Source organism: Canis aureus, chromosome 30 (genome assembly GCF_053574225.1).
Source record: "Canis aureus isolate CA01 chromosome 30, VMU_Caureus_v.1.0, whole genome shotgun sequence".
Lineage (NCBI taxonomy): Eukaryota > Metazoa > Chordata > Mammalia > Carnivora > Canidae > Canis > Canis aureus.
Genome location: NC_135640.1, coordinates 25,443,748 through 25,465,649, shown reverse-complemented (window position 1 = coordinate 25,465,649; position 21,902 = coordinate 25,443,748). Strand labels below are relative to the sequence as shown.

The following is a 21,902-nucleotide window of genomic DNA, read 5'->3' as shown; positions in this document are numbered from 1 at the left end:
TAAATATAAAGGAGCTCTTTCAATCATGCCTGAATTTATGCTAATAGAGACTTAGTGGGTGAGGGAAGGGTAAAGGTGCAAGCCCTAGAAAGCTTTAGGATGGGGACTGATCACCACAAAGATCAAACATGTTGTTAGTTGGAACTTTCAGTCTGTGGCCTCCACAGAGAATAGAGGGGCTATAGATTGAATGCAGTCCCCAGTAGCTAATCATTTAACCAATCATGCTTCTGTAATGAAACCTTCATAAAAACCCCTAAATGAGATTGGCAGAACCTATGGGTTGTTGAACACATGAGAGAGTTGGGAATGCACTGCACCCAGAAACAGCATGTGTATCCTTTAAAATAAACCAACGATATTAAGTACTTTCCTGAGTTCTGAGAGTCATTTCAGTGAATTGTTAAACCCGAGGAGGTGTCATGGAACTCCTGAATTTGTCATTAGCCAGGCAAAAATGAGGTTTATGTAGGTGAGATGGGAGGAAGGGTAGGCTCAGGAGACAAGCTGACCAAAGTAAAGACATTTTGGTTTTAGGCTGATCTTTCACCCAAAAGTCAGCAGACCATAAAAAGAATCACAAGATCTGATTCATGGAAAACAAGACCCTATACCCTCTGGCAGTAAAAGCCACAAAGCCTGAACATTCTTTAAAATTGCTCCCTGTAGGTAATTCCACAACCCTAAGACAATGGAAAAAGCTAACAGCTTAATGTAAATAATAAACGCAGAGTTAAAAGGTAAGTCCCTCCTTATATAGTTGGCTAATTTTTAAAATGTATAAGATACTTTGTTAGAGGCAAAGGGGAGGTCCTCTTCCCCATCTGGGAGGAGAGAACGCTACTTTGTGAAATATCTCCCTTCTTTACTTCTATACTTAATAAATCTCTGTCCCCTTCTCTAGATGGCTTGCTCTTGAATTCTTTTCTCACCCAAAGCCCAAAACCTTCTCCGAGAGGGCCTGAGGTCCTCCCTTTCACGGCCTTGGCCCCTTGGGCATCATAGACACTCTATTTATATTTGGCATCTGAAGTGGGATCATGCTTGTGAGACTAAGACATGAACCTCTAGGGTTTGATGCTAACTTCAGGAGTTAGTGTCAGAATTGAATCGAACTGTTGGGTACCCAGTTGGTGTTGGAGAACTGGAGAATCGGTGTAGGACACTAATTTGGAAAAAGAACCTCTCATATTCCTAAGAAATAAAAGAGTATAAAATAATTTGCCTGATCATTTTATTTTCTTGAGAAAAGCAATTTTAAGTGATTTTAATTAAGTCCTTTTGCATCAAATGTGCCAAAAAGTGAAACAATAGAGCTAATTTGTAATTTTAACCAGCATTTAACTAAGCCCCTACTAAATGCTAAGAATATCATAAAGCCCTAAAAAAATAAAAGAATATGAAAAATCCTTAACATTTAGAATTTGAAGTATAGTGTGTGAGGTGAACATCTAAACAGATACTGACAGTGTAACAAAATAATTGCAAAGATAGAGGTAAGCATGAGGTTATAAGGAGCCTGGGGAAAACTCTGGAGTCCTAGGGGCAGAGGAAAGTTATGAGATGGTAAAGTGGGGAGGTAAGTGAGACAGGAGGCTATTGGAAGGGAGCACTGAGAGGACATGACCACTGTTGACCCATAAGCTGGACCTGTGCGTCTGAGGCCTTTCAACCCCGCCTCTGTTCTTGGAGTATTTGTCCACTTACTAGCAGCCATTTTATGGACATGGCCTTGAGAGTAAGGTGTTGAGACCATCTATACTGAATATATGACTAGTTTCAATTTAACTTAAAATTCTGGCAGGCAGGTGTGGGGATTTACTTATCCTGCAGCCACTCATGACAAGCCTTATGTGTAAGTCCCCTTGCTTATTACACCTACTGTCTACCTGTCGTGTCTACTGTCATGTCTACTGTGACACGACCTGCCTCTTTCTTCCATCTCTCTTTGCTCTCTTGTATGATGATCAATTTCAGATTTCATCCACAAAATTCCAAAGTTTATGAACCAACAATTGGCAAGCCAACCGGGAGACTAAAGAAATGAGTCTTAGGAAGTGAGACATCTGTGGGGGAAATTCTGAGTTGACTTCAACCTCTTTGTGGGAAGGGCTGGCTTGAGGACCATTATGTGAGTATTAGGGATGCCTTCACGATTCAGACTGGCATAATGCATGTGTTTGAAGCACTTCACACTTCACATATGGCAAAGAAGGCATATGAAAGGCAGATGCTGTGGTCTGGACTCTGCTGTGGTCAGTTGGTTGGCCACTGATGCTCAGCTAGAAGCCAAAGATGGGGTTAGAAAATTGGAAGAGCTGAGATTAGAGAAAGCCATGCGATTGTCCTCTACTCTGCCAGCTTTGGGGCTGGCAAATAAAGGGTGACAGTAAGATAATGGGATAGAGACCTGAACGTGCAGTTTGATAAAGCTAGAGGGAATGAGTTGCCATGGATTAAGATCTGGGTGCTTATGACGAAGCCTGATTGAATTGGTAAGGGTGGAAACCCTGAAGATGTGAGGAAAGCGAGAGGAGGATGCTGTGGTGATTGACAATGAAATAGATTAAGTACCACATGCCATCTGACCTCAAATATAAAGGAAGATTTAAATATCAATTACCCTAGATGACTGACAAGAGAGAAATATGCTTTGAAACTCCTAGGAGAAATCTTTTCTGCCCCTTGAAGATGTAAATCCTGTCATTCTTTTACTTGTGACCAGTTTCCTCAACACCATTTACTGAAGAGACTGTTTTTGCTATTAAATGGCTCCCTTCTTAAATATTAGTTGATTGTATGCATAGGTTTATTTCTGGGCTTTCTGTTCTGTTCTACCAATCTTTGTGTTTGTCTTTATGCCAATACTGTCTTGTTTTAATTATTTTAGCTTTGTTAAATAGTTTGAAACAGGGAACATGATGCCTTCAGCTTTGCTCTCCTTTCACTATGCAAGGTCTTTTGAGGTTCCACATGAATTTTAGGATTATTTTTCTCCATTTCTGTGAAAAATGCTTAGAGGGATTTTTAGAATCTGCCAAATTCAAAGAAGATTCCTAGTCAAATTTGATGGTAATGGTGCTAAAATTATACATACAATTTTGGTAGAATTAGAATCTGAGAAATATTCCATGTACTTATTCAGTAAAATTGCCATTTAATTAAGTCTTCTTTCAGAAGTCTTTCAGACTTTATAGTTTTCTTCTTTCACAACTTTTCAAAGTAAGTATCTGGCCTTTTCAATCTTTGTTTGCATTATTTGTTCATTTTCTATTTCAAAGAAAGAGAAGAAACATATACAACTGTACATATATGCTCATGTATATGTGAATATATGTATGTATATCTATATATGTCTAAATACAGACTAGATTTTACTCTAATTACTGTTTTTTTAAGATTTTATTTATTTATTCATGAAAGACACACAGAGAGGGAGGGACATAGGCAGAGGAAAAGCAGGCTCCCTTTGGGGACCCTGGGATCCTTTCCCAGGACCCCAGGATCATGACCTGAACCAAAGACAGATGCTTAACCACTGACCCACCCAGATCTCCCACTCTAATTACTGTTTAATTACATGTATTTGCCACTTTTAGTTAGGTCATGATATTTATCTTATTGCCTCTAGTATATTTACCATCTACTATAGTAAGTGACATAGTCTCCTACATGAAATATTTATTTTATGTAACAGATAAAGGAGGAATGGAAAGCAGGAAGGCAGGGAGGCAGGGAGTAAGGAACGAAAGAAGGATTCATTAATTTGGAAAGGACTGGTGTTTCATAGTTTAACCCAAGAACATGATTTTTATGTCTGTCTGTTTTGGTTTCATTTTTTTGTTTTTGTTTTTGTTTTTGTTTTGTTTTTTTACACATACTATTACAAAGTTTTATAATTTTCTTCATACATACCTAACACTTCGATTATTGCTGGGTAAAACCTTCCTAGTTTATTATGTTGTTTAGGTGATTTTCGTGACTTTTAGACACAAAATCAAAACACTATATAATATTATTTTTTGTTTTTTTCCAACTGACTTTGTCATTTTCTTTTCATATTGTTTGCAGAAATTCTAGAATAAGGGTAAAAAAAAGAAATTAAATATCAGAGCCTGAAAAAAATTATAATGGTGAAATTTGGAAAAACAAAAGGCAAAATATTTAAAAATAAATTACAGTTGTTTCTGCATTCAGAAGTGGCTGAAAGATCACAATCATTTGATGTGGGAAAGCACTTCCATGGACCCTTTCATTTTGTGGTGGTAAAATGTTTGGGCCATGTTCAAAGAAAATAGGATGGTCAAGGCAATGGGATGGTAAATTACTGTGCATAATACTTTTAAAGGGGTCGTTCTTGGATGGAGATTGCTTCATGTGAAGAAATGTTTAGTGTCCCATCGCTACTGAGAGGGCAGGAGTTAGAGGAGCCTCTGGACCTTGAGAAGACGAGAGATTGGAAAAGAGGTGACTTGTGTAATGCATGACAGGAAGTGGGTGTCTGAAGGAGGAGAGCCGAGTACAGAACTCTCTGTGAGAACTATGGCTGGGTATTCAGTGGTATATTTTTGCTATCATTGGATTTTTGCTTTCTATGTTATTATTTTTTAGGCTTTTTTAATTAATTCTATTAGTCCTCCTTTGCCAAATGAATGAGACATTGGGGAAAAGAAACCAGTAAGAAAAACAGAAATAAATCCTGTTTATTCTACTAGAAAGTATAGTTTATTAACCTTGACCATTTTCCTACAGTTTTTGTATAAATAAAAAGTGAGTATCATGTTAATGAAACAGTGAAAATTATAACATATAATTTATTTTTTTCTTTTTTCCTTTCTTTTCTTTAAAGATTTTATTTATTTATTCATGACAGATACAGAGAGAGAGAGAGAGAGCAAGGCAGAGACACAGGCAGAGGGAGAAGCAGGCTCCATGTAGGCAGCCAGAGGTGGGACTCGATCTCTGGTCCTCAGAATCACACCCTGGGCTGAAGGCGGCGGCAGACCACTGAGCCACTGGGGCTGCCCCTTTTTTCTTTTCTGAGCCAATATTTTATGAAACAGTAGCCTATAATGTTGACTTGAGAAGAATGTGCTTTGGTATATTTGGATAATAATATTTGTTAAATTCTGTCCCGACCTAAATAACATGTGGTTTCATTATTTTTCTCACTCATTTATAATCTATAAGATTTGAACAAGAATACCATTTAAAAATACTTCTGTAAAAGTAAGAAACACTTTAACTCTTGACCAGTTCAAATTTCCTACTAGCGGGGTGCCTGGGTGGCTCAGTGGTTGAGCATCTGCCTTTGTCTCAGGTCATGATCCTGGGGTCCTGGGATCAAGTCCCACATCGGGTTCCCTGGAGGGAGCCTGCTTCTCCCCCTGCTTATGTCTCTGCCTCTCTGTTTCTGTGTCTCTCATGAATAAATAAATCTTAAAAAAACAAAACAAAACAAAACAAAACACTAAATGTCCGACTAGAGCTGTGATTTGTATTGCAATAATCCCAGTAATCAGCCACATAGGATGTTAGCTTGGACCAAGATGGGACTTTAGTGAAATGGAAATAAGTGAGAGTATTGGACAGAATTTAAGAGGTAAAATCTGAAGAATATGGATGTGCATGTTAGTGGATAAATCCCGTTACTGGCTTTAATATCTAAATAGATGGTGTTGCCCATTCTTGGGGCTGGAAATAAGGGATGAGTACTGAATTCCTCTAGAGGCTGTAACCTCTTTAAATTTTCTGAAGCATGATATTAAAAAAGCTAAGTTCTATCAATATTCCGAATTTTAAAAAGTAATATATTATTATTAACTTATGTAATTTTAAGTATAGTGTATATCTAAGTGAACTTTGTTGACAAGAGTAAGATGTGTAGCTGTTTAGATGTTGGCTTTGTGTGTGTATATGTGATCATCTGTATATATTAAAAAGGAGATAGAGTAAGATGACTTACCCTCCTAGAACTTTCTTACAAGACAAATGTTTAGTTTCATATTATGTTTTTCATCACTGGTATCCTAGATTTCTTGTGTCTGTGTAAGAGAGTCTGATGAGTTTACAAACTAGTATCTTGAGGGAAATAAAGCACTCTAGTAAAATAGAAAAAAAATTGTTTGTAGAACAGTAATGGCCTGAATAGTTTGGAAAACATACAATATTGTTGGAATCATGCATTCAGAAAACTGATACAGAAGACCCCCTGCTGTCCTTCTGCACATTGGATCTAATTTAAATTCATAATGCCACCTGCTACCATTGCTTTTTTCTATGAATTGTAATGGCTAGATAGGGCATTTAGTAGAGCTTGATAAACTCTAGGGAAAAGAAGAGAGGTGTATTGTTATTTTTTTTGTTTTGTTTTTGGAAAAGATCTTTTAAAGTTCTACAGCAATACAATCTGACAAATGGCATTTGTATACACATATATTTACATGTATATAAATTAAATATACATATTTACAAGAAAACCCAATAAATCAAAAAAAATTAATTTTTTTAAAAGATTTTTTAGAGAGAGAGAGAGAGAAAGAGAGAGAAGCAGGCTCCATGCAGGGAGCCGGACGTGGAACTCAATCCCGGGTCTCCAGAATCACACCCCGGGCTGCAGGCGGCGCTAAACCGCTGCACTACCAGGGCTGCCCTAAATCAAATTTTATGATGAGGGAATATACATTGTAATTTGCCCTTATGACTCCTTATATTAAGCATGGAGAAGGACACCTGGATGGCTCAGTAGGCTAAGGGGCTACCTTTGGCTTAGGTCCTCTTTCCAGGATCCTGGGATTGAGCCCTTCCCTAGGGCACCCCTACTCAGCAGAGAATCTGCTTTTCCCTCTGCCCCTCCCCTCACTCAGGCTTTCTCTTGGTCTCTCTCAAATAAATAAATAAAATCTTAAAAAAAAAAAGAGTGGAGAGGGGCAAGAAATTAATTTATAAAATGTTGAAGATTTTTACAATGCTATTGTAGAACTGTTGCTTCTAAAATCAAATGACAAAATGTATGCACATTACAATTAAATTAGAGCAATTAGAATTAGGAAAATTGGATTCTCATATTTTGGTTTTGTTTTAGTATGAAACATAGTGTTATAACTATAAAGGAATTCCAAGTAAACAGTTCTGATTAAACATATTCCTTTAGCTGATTAGTGTATACAAAATGGTGCCTTATGATTTTGTTGTCGGTCAGTAATGATATCAAATATTTTTCCACGTTTTTAAGTGTAGAATGTAATCAGATGACAACTCTTTATTTTATTTATTAGTTTTTAAAGATTATTTATTTATTTATTTATTTATTTATTTATTTATTTATGAGAGACACAAAGAGAGAAGGAGAGATACAGGCAGAGGGAGAAGCAGGCTCCATAGGAGGAGCCAGATGTGGGACTGATCCTGGAACTCCAGGATCACACCCTGAGCCAAAGGCAGGCGCTCAACTGCTGAGCCACCCAGGTGTCCCAGATGACAACTCTCTAATTACCTTAGGACTTGACCACTCCATCCATCTAATACTTGCTGTAGCTTCTACACTAATATAGTTGCTTCTGTGCTAATGCTTGTTAACTTGGCGTTTTCCAGATATGTTGACAGGAGGAAATTAAAAATAAATTTTCTAAAGGTTAGTTAATTACAGATAATAAATTTTGTTATGCAAATGTGGAAATGATTTAATTTTCTAAAATCGTGTTGAGCCAGCAAATTAAAGCTTGCCTCTTATTTGCAATGTTAAATTGCCAATCAGACTGCAGGTTACTCAATTATAAGAAATTGTAAGGTTCTAAATAGTTTTGATCTTTTCCCTTGGAAGGAATCTAAGGAGCCAATTTTGGTCCTTTGAGGCATGTGTTAGAACTTTGACTCAATGATACAATATGTTTATACCTAAAATTAATCCCCCAGTGCTAAGCCAGATCTTAGAAGTAGATAGAGCATACCAGAAAAAAATATGTTTTTTGTTTGTTTGTTTTTACTGAATCATTCAGCCCACAACATTTTTTTTTTTATTTCAAAAACATGGTTCTTGGGATGCCTGGGTGGTTCAATGGTTAAGTGTCTGCCTTCAGCTCAGGGCGTGATCCCGTGGTGCCAGGCTGGAGCCCCAACATCGGGCTCCCTGCTTGGAGCCTGCTTCTCCCTCTGCCTATGTCTCTGCCTCTCTCACTCTGTGTGTGTCTCATGAATAAACAAATAAAATATATATATTTTTAAAGACATGGTTCAGTGTAATTAGTTTTATTTTGCCTTGACAGTATAGAAGACAATATTATGCATGTGCTAGGATCATGTATTAAAACATCATTTCTGTTTCTCCTTCCAACTAGAACGATGTCAAGTTTACAATTTTTCTTCCATGGCTTCTTTCTCTCTTCATTTCCCCCACCAATTCTAAAGGGTAATAGAAGTGACTTACTATAAAACACAGTAGGTAACATAAAGAAATTTAGCCTAAAATTTCTCATAGAAAGAAAGGGAATGATAAATATATATTAAAAAACTGGCATTACATAATTATCATGATTTGGTATTAATTAAATTTAAATATTTCTGGAAGATAAACATTTACACATATACGTGCACACCAGAACATATAGGAACTTGAAGAATTCTCACTGTTCATGGCTTTCTTTCAATTCTTTCAATAAATCATGCTGCCCTTGACATAGAACCCGACACCCCCACTACAATAATAGTCTTTGCCTATACTTCAATACACTACTTCCCTATACCTTATGACACCCATTCCAGCCTGAAGCCTGAGCTCAACTTAATTATCAGTCATGTTTCTTGTTATATATGTTTTTAGCATTTTTTGCAGTTTGTAAAAAATACGCTTATTTTATATGTTTGTTACCCCACTGGGTTATAGGCTTCATGAAGATAAAGACTTTCTGTTTTTTAGTTTACTCTTCATTACACATAATAAATGCTCAAGTAATATTCATTTAAGGAGTAAAAATATAAATATTTATATAAGTAAATATATTTAATAAGTTGACATATAAATATATCCTTATAAAACATATCACAAATGTCCTTATAGTTGCAGATTGGATAAAATAGTAAAGTTATTTGTAACAGCTGATTTGGAGAGATATCAGTTTTCCTTTCCTATGTTTCATATGCACTATGATAGAAGCTAAAAGCACACTAAAATCGAAATAATAATGAACGAAGGATTTGTTTCATGTCCTTGTGTGGCTTCCAAAGACAATGAAGTCAAAGTATGTGACCTTTCAGTGATCATACTGGACAGACAGAACTTAGATTGCAGAAAGCAATGGGTGATTACTTCACCAAATGTATTGAACACCAAAGATGCAAAACACTCCACTAGGTACTGTGGGGATAGATTTATTTGCTCATTTGCAAAGAAACATTGAGATAATGTTACAAATAATTTTGCATATACTCACTTAGGTATTAATTCTGTGTAACTCAAATACTCATAATGTTAGACATATTCAGCACACTGATGGGATTTCTGAGTGGGGAATTGTTTATGGGAAAGGTCACCTGAAAATAACTCCACACATAGTGTGGGTGAAATAGCAACCACTATTCTTCAGGTATTAATATTAACTTGACCAATTAATTTAAATGTCTTTGATGATAATTTTGTAAGGACACAAACTGAGTTTCCTGTAGGCCACTGAGCTCATCTTACTTAAGCACTTGGCAACAAATTATAAAAAAAGACTTTTCTATCTTTTGACTTGGCTCTATTTCTCTAACTCAAAGGCATCCCATAATATTATCACTTAAATCTCTCTTTCCATATTGTTATTAATGTTCCATTAGTTCTTATGAGCAGAGCTGAGACCATTCCCTGAATTTGAGGAAGGAAGATGGTTGGGACTATTCTTCTGTTGATTGGGAGGAAAAGCTCTTTTAAAAAAACATTGGCATTTGACTTCCCTTTCTATATGTCTCAAGATTTCTTTCTTCCTTCATTTTGCTCATCTTCTTTCCTTCCTTTCTGTTGTAGTTACCTCACAGATGCAGATGCAAGATGGATCTTTCACCTAAAATCAGGTTCCAAAGTCAAGACTGATGACATCACACACACCAAGAAGGTGTGAATGACTTTTTTATTCTCATAGTGAAGTTTTGTGTTGGAGAGCAAGATGGGCTTCCAAGCTGGTCAAACAAAACAACAAAACAAAACAAAACAAAACAAAACAAAACAAAACAAAAAACACAGTTTGAGGGAGTCAAGAAAGAATACTGACTTTGGATTTTAACAGGGATGAGGGTTCCCAGCACAGAGGCTTGCACAGTTTGAATCTCCTGATGGCACTAGGGAGGAAGTACCCAGGCTTTCTTCTCATATACTCATACGTAAGCATAAGAGAAAGAGCAGTCAAACACCCCAAAATGGAGTCAGACTCTTTTTTCCTTCCTTCCTTCCTTCCTTCCTTCCTTCCTTCCTTCCTTCCTTCCTTCCTTCCTTCCTCCCCTCCCTCTCGTCCTCCCTCTCGTCCTTCCTCTCTTCCTTCCTTTCTTTTTTACTTTTCTCCGTGTACATGCACTCTTTCTTCTGACTCTCTTCTTTTTTTTTCTTTTTTTGTTCTCATTTCAATATAATCGTTATGTATCTCTTAAGAAACTCTGTGAATTGGCAGAGAAAATACAGCCTTTTTTAAATATACCTTAAGCAAAACATTTCATCCAGGGGAGCAACTCTTATATGTCATGACTTTATGTTTCCCAGAAACTGGACTTAGTAGGGTTTTTTTTCACTTCTCAGCATTCTCAGTAGTGTTTCAAAGGATGTGTCACATGTAGAAAGAAACAACTAGAGTTGATTCATTGACTTAAGCATATTGCTCTGTCATCTGTCTCTGAACTATTGAGACCTGCAACATATAATACTAAATAAAATAATAAGTTGAAAATTTTATGATGAACTAAAATCAAAAACTTTTTTCACAATATGTTGGGCTTCACCATATTCTAAAGCTGATGCCTGTGTTAAGCAAAAAATCATACAATAATCTAATTATCAAAATTCAAGTGGTTATATAACCTGCTCTCAAAAATACTACAGTTTCTCCTTCAGATATTAGGATTTTTCTTAGGGCTTAAAATCTGAGTGCTATTTCTTTATCCCATAATTTTAATCATGAATTTGTAGATAAAATAGAGAATTATAATGTAACTACATTCTTAACAATAGCAAGCTTTATTTTACATATTCATGAAATTCAGTTTTGTCACCATAAGGCAGAATTTAATATTTAATAAAGCGAATAACTGAGTAATGAGTCTACAATCTCAAGTTTATGACTGATTCTTCACAAAGTCAGTCATTTAGTTGTAAAGACGAAAGACGAAAAGGCATTGCCGTGTTCCTATTTGCACCTGTTTCTAAGTGGAGATGACTTGATGTGATTCTCTGTCACAGAGCAGCTATTAGCTGCTTCTGATTTTTCTCTTTCATGGATCCCTTTCTACATGGTGTTTATTTTCAGAAAAATCTCTCACTCTTTTCATCCTTTTGGACAACCTTTATATTTTTTCCAGCATATTTAAATGATGTCTTTTTACAATTTTACACGTACTTTCTCTTGCTATATCAATCACTAACCTATGCATAATTTGATATATTTCTTCTAGTACTGCTATTACTTTCCCAGTATATTTAGCTGCTCCAAAAGATGCCTCTTAAGAACTGCTGCTATTTGTATTAAAGTGAACTCTCAGTTATTTGTGGAATAGAGAGGTAAGTTAGGAGAGTTAGGAGATGATTAAAGTCTGTTTATTGAACCACAGGGACTATATTTGGTACCTTTAAATGTTATCTTATTACTCCTTAAATAACAATCATGATATTATTTCTATAACTGCTAAATCTATTCCTCAAGAAGGATGTTACTTTTTTAAAAATTACATAACTAATGAGTGAAAGAGTAGGGAATTTTATTTTATGTTTATTTAAATTCAAATTAGTTAACATAGTGCATTGTATGTTAGAGTTTATGTATAGAGTTTAGTGAATCATCAGTTGCATACAACACAAAGTTCTCATTATATCAAGTGTCCACCTTGATGCCCTTCACTCTGTTACACCCTGCCCTCAGCTCCTCCCAGCAACCTTTAGTTTGTTCTCTATAGTTAGGAGTTTCTTAATTCTGTTATGATTTGCCTCTCTCTCTGTTTTTATCTGATTTTCCTTTTGCTTTCCTTATGTTCATCTGTCTTGTTTCTTAAATTCCACATATGAGTGAAATCATGTGGTATTTGTCTTTCTCTGACTGACTTATTTTACTTAGAATAATACCCTCTAGTTCCATTGATGTCATTGCAAATGGCAAGATTTCATTCTTTTTGATGGCTATACACACCGCCTCTTCCTTATCCAATCATCCATTGATGGACATTTGGGCTCTTTCCATGTTTTGGTAATTGTGGACATTACTGCTATAAACATTGGGGTACATGTTCCCCTTTGAATCACTCTTTTTTATTCTTTGGGTGAATACCTAGTAGTGCAGTTGCTGGGTCATAGAGTAGTTCTTGGTTTTAACTTTTTGAGGAACCTCCACACTACTTTTCAGAGTGGCTGCACCAGTTTGCATTCCCACGGACAGTGTAAAATGGTCCCCTTTCTCTGCATCCTCACCAATATCTGCTATTTCTTGAGTTGTTAAGTTTAACTATTCTGACAGGTGTCAGGTGATATCTCATAGTAGTTGTGATTTGTATTTCCCTTATGATGAATGATGTTGAGAATTTTTTTTAAAGACTTGATTTATTTATGAGAGAGAGAGAGAGAGAGAGAGAGAGAGATAGAAGGAGAAGTAGGCTTCATGCAGGGAGCCTGACATGGGACTCCATCCTGTGTCTCCAGGATCATACCCTGGGCTGAAGGCAGCGCTAAATCACTGAGCCACCAGGGCTGCCCTGTTGAGCATTTTTTTTATGTGTCTGTTAGCTATTTGTATGTCTTCTTTGGAGAAATGTCTATTCATGTTTTCTGCCCATTTCTTGACTGGATTTTTTCTTTTTTTGAAGGCTGAGTTTGTAAAGTTTATAAGTTCTTTATAGATTTTGGATACTAGCCCCTTATCTGATATGTCTTTTGTGAATATCTTCTATTCTTTTTTTTTTAAGATTTTATTTATTTATTCATAGAGATGCAGGGAGAGAGAGAGAGAGAGAGAGAGGCAGAGACACAAGCAGGCTCCATGCAGAGAGCCTGACGTGGGACTCCATCCAGGGTTCTCCAGATCACGCCCTGGGCTGCAGGCGGCGCTAAACCGCTGCGCCACCAGGGCTGCCCAATATCTTCTATTCTATAGGTTGTCTTTTAGTTTGTTGATTCTTTCCTTTGCTGTGCAAAAACTTTTTATCCTAATGAAGTCAGGATAACAATATTATTAAAAATTATCTTTTATCACACATCTAGAACTATTTTAAATACATATGATCATACATATATAATTTATATATACATTTATATATAAATTATACATATATAAAATGCTAAAATACCCTGTTTATCCCAAGAGAGATTATTTTACAGTTCAATGATTTTTATGGAATTTATTTTTAAAATAGTTCTAGATGTATGAGAAAACAAGATAGTAATATACAGTTTCCAAATCACATCCAGTTTCCTCTATTATTAGCAGCTTATGTTAGTGTGATATATTAGTTATGCTTAATGAATCATTATTCATTTTTATCTAACATTATTCATTTTATCCAATATTCTTTTTATTGTTCCATAATATATCCTAGGATACTACATTACATTTAGTCATTAGGACTCCTAAGACTCCTCTTGAGTGTGACAGGTTCTCAGATTTTCCTTGTTTTTGATTACCCTAGTGGCTTTGAGGAGCACTGGTCAAGTATTTTGTAAATTGGAATTTGTCTGGCATTGTTTTCCATGGATAACTGGACTTATGAATTTTGGGGAGAAAGACTAGGTAAGATGCTATTTCTATTACCTCATATCAAGGGTTCATACTGTCATCATGATTTATTACTGTTGATATGAACCTTGATCACCCAGTGAAGTAGAGTTTGTCAGATTGCTTTAGTATTGAGTTATTCCCACATCCCCTTTCTATACATTACTCTTTGAAAGGAGTATACATACATGGTTGTATGTATGTATCCATACATAGTTCACACTTAAAGAGTGGGGGATTATGATTCCTCCCCTGAGGGTGGGATATCTCCAGTCATAGGTAGATGGAATAACCATGTTAATTTCAGACAAAGCAGACTCTAGAACAAGAAAATGCTAATGAATAAATAAAGGAATTACATAATGATAAAGTACATTTTTATGAAGAGACATGGCAATTATTAGTGTTTATACATTTTACAAGAGATCATCAAAATACATAAGGTAAAAGACAATAGAACTGTAAGGAGAAATAGGCAAACATACTACCATAGTTGAAAATATCAGCAGTCCTTTTTCAATAATTAATAAATCAATCAGGAATAAAATTAGCAAGGACATACAGTTTTGTTTTTTGTTTTTGTTTTTTAATAGGAACATATAATATGACTTTAATTGGCATTTATAGAGTATTCCATCCAACAATAGCAGCACACACATTTCTAAGGCTCACATGGAATATCTACTAAAATAAGTTCTGGGCATTGAACAGACCATAACAAGTTTTAAAAAATGGAAATCATACAAAATATGTTCTCTGGTAAAGATAAAATTAAACTAGAAGTCAATGACAGAAAGATAACTGGAATATGCTAAAATATTTGGAGATTAAAAAACTTATCTACTTAAATAATACATGGGTCAAAGAAGTCTCAAGAAAAATTAAAAATAGTTTGAACTAAACTAAAATGAATATATAATTTATCAAATGTGTGAGATGTGTTAAAAGCTCTATTTAAGGGAAATCTTTTAGCATTCAGTGCATATATTAGAAAAGATGAAGTATGTAAAATCAATAATCTTACCTTTTGTCTTAACAAGCAAGACAAAGAGGAATGAGTTAAAAATAAAGCAAGCAGAAGAAAATGAAAAATAAAATTTAGAGCAAAATTAAGTGATACTAAAAATAGGAATAAAATAGAGAAAATAAATATATCCAAAGTCTCTCAGTGTTTTTTCTTATAAAATGCATTTTTCCCTCCACAAAAAGTTCTCTTACCCTTAAAATAATGTGGGTAGTATGGCACAGATGTGTGCCTCAAATTACATGTTAACTAAAGTGCTTGAACCCAAAGATTCAGATACAACTTGGCTATATTTATTGGTGCAAAACTTGTTATTCACCTTTATTCAGCGTCATCACAGAAGGAGAATATCTTTCCCTATAACTCTCCATTTCAGGAATTCAAAGAATCGCATAAGTATACAATGTTAAGGAGCTGGTGATTTTCAACTTTAAGGTTTCAAGCTTAAAGCTTGTGTGAATCATCCATAGATACTGTAAAAGTTATGATTCATTAGGTCTTTGGTAGACCATGAGATTCTTACTCATACTGGTGCCAATGTTAATCCTTTGAGGAGGAGGGATGTAGTCAGTAATTCTCATCTAACACCAGAGGAAATAAAGTTTCAGAGAGCGAGTTGCAACTTATCCTAAATAATGTCTTTCAGAATTGACTATTCGAATATATAAAAGTCTAAAGCAATTAATTTACACACAACTTTGATTTCATTTCTCAAAGTTACTGTGGTAGAAGGAACCCTCTTGACTAGATCATTTATTATATTTACTTTCTATGTTTGTTTGTAATATACTCAAATTTGATTTACATAATGTTTGCTTTTTTTTTAATTTTTATTTATTTATGATAGTCACAGAGAGAGAGAGAGAGAGAGAGAGAGAGAGAGAGAGGCAGAGACATGGACAGAGGGAGAAGCAGGCTCCATGCACCGGGAGCCCGATGTGGGATTCGATCCCGGGTCTCCAGGATCATGCCCTAGGCCAAAGGCAGGCGCTAAACCGCTGTGCCACCCAGGGATCCCCCTAATGTTTGCTTTTTAATTTGATATAAAATGTTTGTATTCCACAAAGATTCAGTTAAAATCTAAAATATATAATGAGAAAATTTCCAAGATGTCTGAAAACTTGTAGCATAAAGAAGTCATTATATATAATTCTAATCCTCCAGAATACTTGGAATTAGCTGAATGCTGCCTTCCATATTGGCCAATCTTACCTATAAAAGAGGAGGATTATAGAAGGGAAGTATATGTTGGGCCTGAAATATTCAGAGTGTCCATTGTAAATATAGCAGGTAAGGTTGCAGCTCTTCTGGATAAAGAAAATTAATGATACATTCTTCTGAGAACATTGTGTAAAAAATTACGTAAATATTTAAGAGGAAACAAAGCTGGAGGAATCCTGAAGTTATCTGAATAACAACACATTTTTCATACCCTACAGAGCAGATAGAAAAGAGTAATCTACTTGCTTTCAATCTATCATAATATTTTTTCAACACTTTCATAAAGGTGAAAACATTAGATTACATTCTGTTTTTTTTTTTATTTGACATATGAGCTAATATAAGTATAGTAAAGAACCAAATAAACCTGTGTTTCTGGTTTATTGCTCATAAAGTTCACATCAAATAGTCATCAATAACTAATGGGCAGGTATAGATGTTCTTTGTTTACTAAACCTTTTCAGGGGTAATAGTGGCTTTATTTCTAAAGTTATTGCTTCCACTTTTTATACCCTTTAAGGATTTTATGTTCCTGGATATTGGCAATTAAATCTAATAGTGGCTTTCTGGGTGTTGCTTCAAAAAACAAAAACTCTCATTTACCTGGGCTCAAAATTATTTCTAGTCCTTAGCTACTCTCTCAGTAGTTGAAAAGATTAAAAAAAATGCTGTGCTATGGCTGACATGTATTTGAGTAGGGAATATTTATACAGTAGTGACTCAAAGAATATATGGTAATAATGGAATTGATTTAGACACCTATTCTAAAACTTCTAATTCCGATGTTTTCAGTAGCTTTACTTCAGTAGTCAAGAAGTCTTTTGATTGCTCTGGAATTTTTGATCTCTCAGAGTTTATTGCGGACAGGTCTCCATGAACAGATATAGGAAGTGTGGATGTGTATGATATATTTGAATATATATTTATACAAATATTCATACATGATGAATGAACTTTATACCAGTATTACATTTCTGATTCTGGATAACTAATATTCTCAATAACTCGTTCCTGGTTATGTCCATGAGCTATTGCTTACTTAAACGCCATGTGTCAGAATTCTAGGATCCCATACTTATCTATTTTATATTTTCCTCAATTAATTATAAGTTTGTGAGAATTAAATTCTATTTAATGCTTATATGACACCAATTTCCACATGCTGCTTGAACTGCCTTACAGATTTATACTCCTTCATTGTCCACTTCAAATCCATGAGTAGATCCTACTGCTGTTCCACTTTGACAGATGAGGGAATGTCCACACAGCAGGGTTAGTATCTTGCTCAGGAAAGGACTGACATTGAGTTTCATACAATTTTCCTCTCATCACATAAAATAATAGGTGTAGGATTCATTTTTTCATATTCAACACCAAGAACTTTATCACAAATACTACTTGTCCTCTGTATTAGCTCTCATCTTCTGTCCTTTCTTCCTTTTCACCCTGAACATGTTTATTTTACTTAACACAGGTAAAGAGAATAGAAAGAAAAATCTTTAGTAGCACAGTTAAATATGCAGTTGAATTATATAGCTTTGGTTTTAAAATTAGCAACAGTGAAATCACAAGTTTTATTTTATATTCTCCATGGACTACAAAAAGGACTTTTTAAAAAACTGTGTTTGTGGCTCTCTTTCAGCCTTTTTTGGCTCACTTTTAGTAAATCAAATTTTGCAGTTAAACTTTTAAGAATCAACCAAATACTTCTTGAGTGGTTGAAAAATTCTCACTATGTTGTTAAATGTTTTGTCATGCCTCTGACAGCATAAATATTATAGATGTAAAAATAGCCTAATTTTTTTTCATATTAAAATAAAAACTAAAATGAGGGTTTGAAAAAACTACAGTTATAGTAAACATCCAAGTATGACTTTTGGTTACTCTTGTATTATGAAATAAAGAAATTGAACACCCCATCAATTACACCTGTCTACCTATTACTATAATTCATATTTATCAGGTAAAATACACACTGGAGTAAAATGACAATTTAATAGTTGCATAATGGCAGTCAGCTACGGTAAACAAAATGAAATGCCTTTTACAAGGCTGCAGGGTCTTTTCAAACAAATAGATCTGTTAAGCTAATAAAATGTTGGAACAATAAAATTATCTACTTAACAGAGCTTTGGTGTGTTTTGCTAAATTGCCCAGACACATTTAAAATCACTGGGCTTGGAGTTTTCTAAGAGTTAATGATTTGAATTATCATGTGGGTTATTTAAATGTTTTTCTTCCTTAGTACAAGCTCTCTAGTGTAAATCTTTGTGTGGATGGTTTATGCTTTGAAGCCAGAAACTGTTTCTTTTTGACTCTCAAAATCGCAATCAAAAAATGAAAACTTTATGACTTGTATTCTTCCAAAGGGTCACAAATTCATAGATAAACTGACCAGGTTAAATGTTTGGATAAAGAATTCTTGATTAAACAGAGAGATTTGGGTCAAAAATGGAAGAGAAAATGATTTTCAGTACTTATGCTTTTATTTTTAAAAGCTCTGTGCCTTTTACTTTGAATGACAGTCTAAACCTGAGACCTCAACTCTTGTTTGAGTGGAATGGAAGCTGCAACTCTTAACCAACTCAGATTATCCAAAGGGAAATTAATGAATAATGAACTCACAGGCTCTGAATTTGTTACAAGTTTTACCATGGAAGAAAGAGAAGGGATGCTGAGTTTTGGGATGAAAACTAGTGGACAGTAGAAATTTTTATAAAAAATAGTAGACCCTTGAGCTCTTCTCCAACCCAGAAGCCAGACAACTAACTCTCCCTTTCTTTCCTCACTCTAGCCCTTCCCCAGTCTCTGACCATAATTGTATCTTCTAAGGAAATAAACCATTCAGGACAACAGCTCAGGAACACCAGTTGTCATGGAAATCAACAATAAGTTAGATGGTTGACAATAAGTGAATTCAATGAAAGTCTGCTTACAGAATGGTAGAAACTTCAGTCCCTCTTTCCACCTGATATTAGAACTCATACAGACAGATATGATTTCTTTTACTCAGTATGTTATTCTCCACAAAAAGTGGTTGTAGAGAAAATGTGTGAGATCCTACTTGCCATAAGATTACCTTTCAATAAAGCCTACTAGTTGATAATTAGTCTGGCATGCTAAGTTCTTCCCATGCCATACCTCTTCTGCATTCATAGTTAGAAAGCTATCAGAGATCCTTTGGGATGAGCAAATATGACCCACTTGTCTTCATTAACTCTGTTCCAGATTTTTTTCTCCCCATCTTTTACAACAGTTACAAATACTTTTAATTTCTTGTATTATAACCACTGAAAGATGTCAGCTGGTTTCTACTTACCTAATTGATTTTGTACCTAAATAAGCAGTACAAAATTTGTATTTGAATTAAGGAAATCAAAATGAGAAGAAACAGTTAATAAGGTAAATCTTGGAAAATGGGTGAGAGAGTAAGATTTTTTAATATCCATATTTATTAATATTATTCTAAATGCCCACAAAAAATTTTAAGGCAGCGAATATTATTTACGCATGGCAAAGCATGTGGTTTCCCAGTGCCTTAATTTCTCAATGCTGTAGTAAAACAATGAAATTCAGATGTTATCCTATGTATACTGGTTTCTATAATATGTGAGGAACCCAGAAAAAAAGAAACTGGGTGCTTTGCTCCTTTGGAAGGATGATTTTGCTCTAACCCTTCAGTAAGTATAAATTTCTCCAGGAGGAAGATAAGATCACTGCCTTTAGCTTTATAACATCTTTGTACTATATCTTTATGGTCCTAGTTTACAAATCCCCAACCTTCCAGATAAATTTCTACGGAATTCTCTTACAATCTAAATCAGTCATAAATTATGCTTTTAAATTTTGTCATATTGTAAATTTCTATAAGATTTACCCAGAAAGCTTTAACTATGCAGAAATATAAAAAACATTTTCTTTACAATCCCACAGAGTATTGTGTTCTCAAAAAATTATGGATTATATGGATATTTAAATTTGTGCATATGTTATTATAATTAGAGTGTGTATTATTAGTTACTACTTTTTTAAAACAATAAATGATCTTAGACCTGGATAAGACTTTGTTGTTGGTGAAGTAGTTACAACCATAAGCAAAATTAGAATTTCAAACAGATCATTACCTGATTTTTAAATAATATTTGCATAAATAAATGAGAGGTCTTTAGGAGTCACATATTTTGTTGAAGGACCCATATGCCCCTTTGTGAGATACACTGTCACAACACCAAAAGACTTTGGCCTATGAAGCCTATATCCAAACATTAGTCTTCAAGAGACTATATGTTGTAAAATTTGCTTTTCATTTTTAGAAAGAAATATTTTTATTAAGTGCACTAGTAATATTCCACCCTTGCACTCCACCCCTCCCCACCCTCTCACCTCAGGGCCACAGTTTTAACACAGTTTTTTTAAACTTAAGCTGATAGATTCTGCTTCAATTTTTAGGAAATTAAAAACAAACCAGAAAACCTCAACAAATTAAAACTGAAGCATCAGCAGTACCAAATAGGAGACAGGTCTTAGAAATTGTGAGGTTATTTGCATTCAGTTTATGTTGTAATTCCCAGGAACACATTTGATTTTTTTTTTTTTGCACTCTTCAATGGTAGTATATTTTATTCCTGCTGACAGCAAGAATAACTGCTTTGAACATAACAAAAGCAATTGTGTGAGAAGTTCAACATGACTTTATTGTCCTATCACTATAGTCTCTGCATTTCTTTTTGCATATTTAAATGTGAAAAAGCAGATACATCCCTGGTACTTAAAAAATGAGATTTTGGTCAGGGCAGCATGACATATTCAGTCAGAACATGCACCTTCTTTATTTCCTATTTTTCTCAACTTGAAATATTTTGGGAGAGTATTTTATAGCCACTTGATAATTTGTTATCTTTGTAGAACGATCTGGAGTAGCAATAATTATGTTAAAAAAAAAACACAAATGACCAGCTTTTTCTGGTAATACAGATAAAATCAGACCCTGTGTTGTTTTTAACATTTGCTTCCCGGCTTTCCTCACAGCTCTGCTACTCACCGCTTACTCGCAGCTTCACAAAATTTCAATTCCCAAAATGAAACCTAATTAAGAGAAACTTACCTGAAGACCATCTCTAAAATTCAATAGTGGGTCAATCACCTCAAATGCCTATGTGATTTTGTGGAGTTCCTACTGAGGTGATCTCCATTCTCCAGAGTCTCCTGGACAGCTCCTGCACTTAAGACTCACTTCAAGCACTCCCTCTAAGAGCCATCCCTCCATCCACACTCAGACTGGTTGCCTGTCATCGCCTTCACTCTGTCTATCCCTCTTACAGTTTGATTGCATCACATTAGAGAAGCTTACATATCTGAAAAGTAGATGATTGGAGTGTTTGGATGCAAGGAGTGAGATATCTTTCTTCATATCTCCCTTCAGCTACAAAGGTACAAGTGCATGCAAGGACTTCAAGGATGTTTGCAAAATGGCTGAATGAGTAATTGATAGCATTCCTTGCAGATTCAGTAAGTGAAGGTAGAGATCAAGTAGCCTCGAGTATCATCCGGACCTTGGGAAGTCCTAGCCAGTAGACTCATGTTGCAGCATCATAACACAACAGTGAGGTCTGGCTGAAGCCATTAGAGGCCACCTCACTTCGTTGATTATACTTTAGGGCTCTTTTGGTTGAGTAATATTTTCTAGATATATTCCCACAAACTGAATTTTAACACCCAGAATA

The 21,902-nt window shown here is 35.0% G+C and overlaps 1 long non-coding RNA gene across 1 annotated transcript in view; it reads left to right on the top strand.

Moving 5' to 3' along the window:
- The first annotated feature begins 650 nt into the window (after positions 1-650).
- Positions 651-21,902, top strand: part of LOC144301617 (uncharacterized) — a 41,546-nt gene continuing 20,294 nt past the window's right edge. The window contains exons 1-3 of the long non-coding RNA XR_013368375.1: positions 651-740; positions 10,001-10,088; positions 13,849-13,949. This is a non-coding gene — a long non-coding RNA (uncharacterized LOC144301617). The remainder of the gene's footprint in view (positions 741-10,000; positions 10,089-13,848; positions 13,950-21,902) is intronic.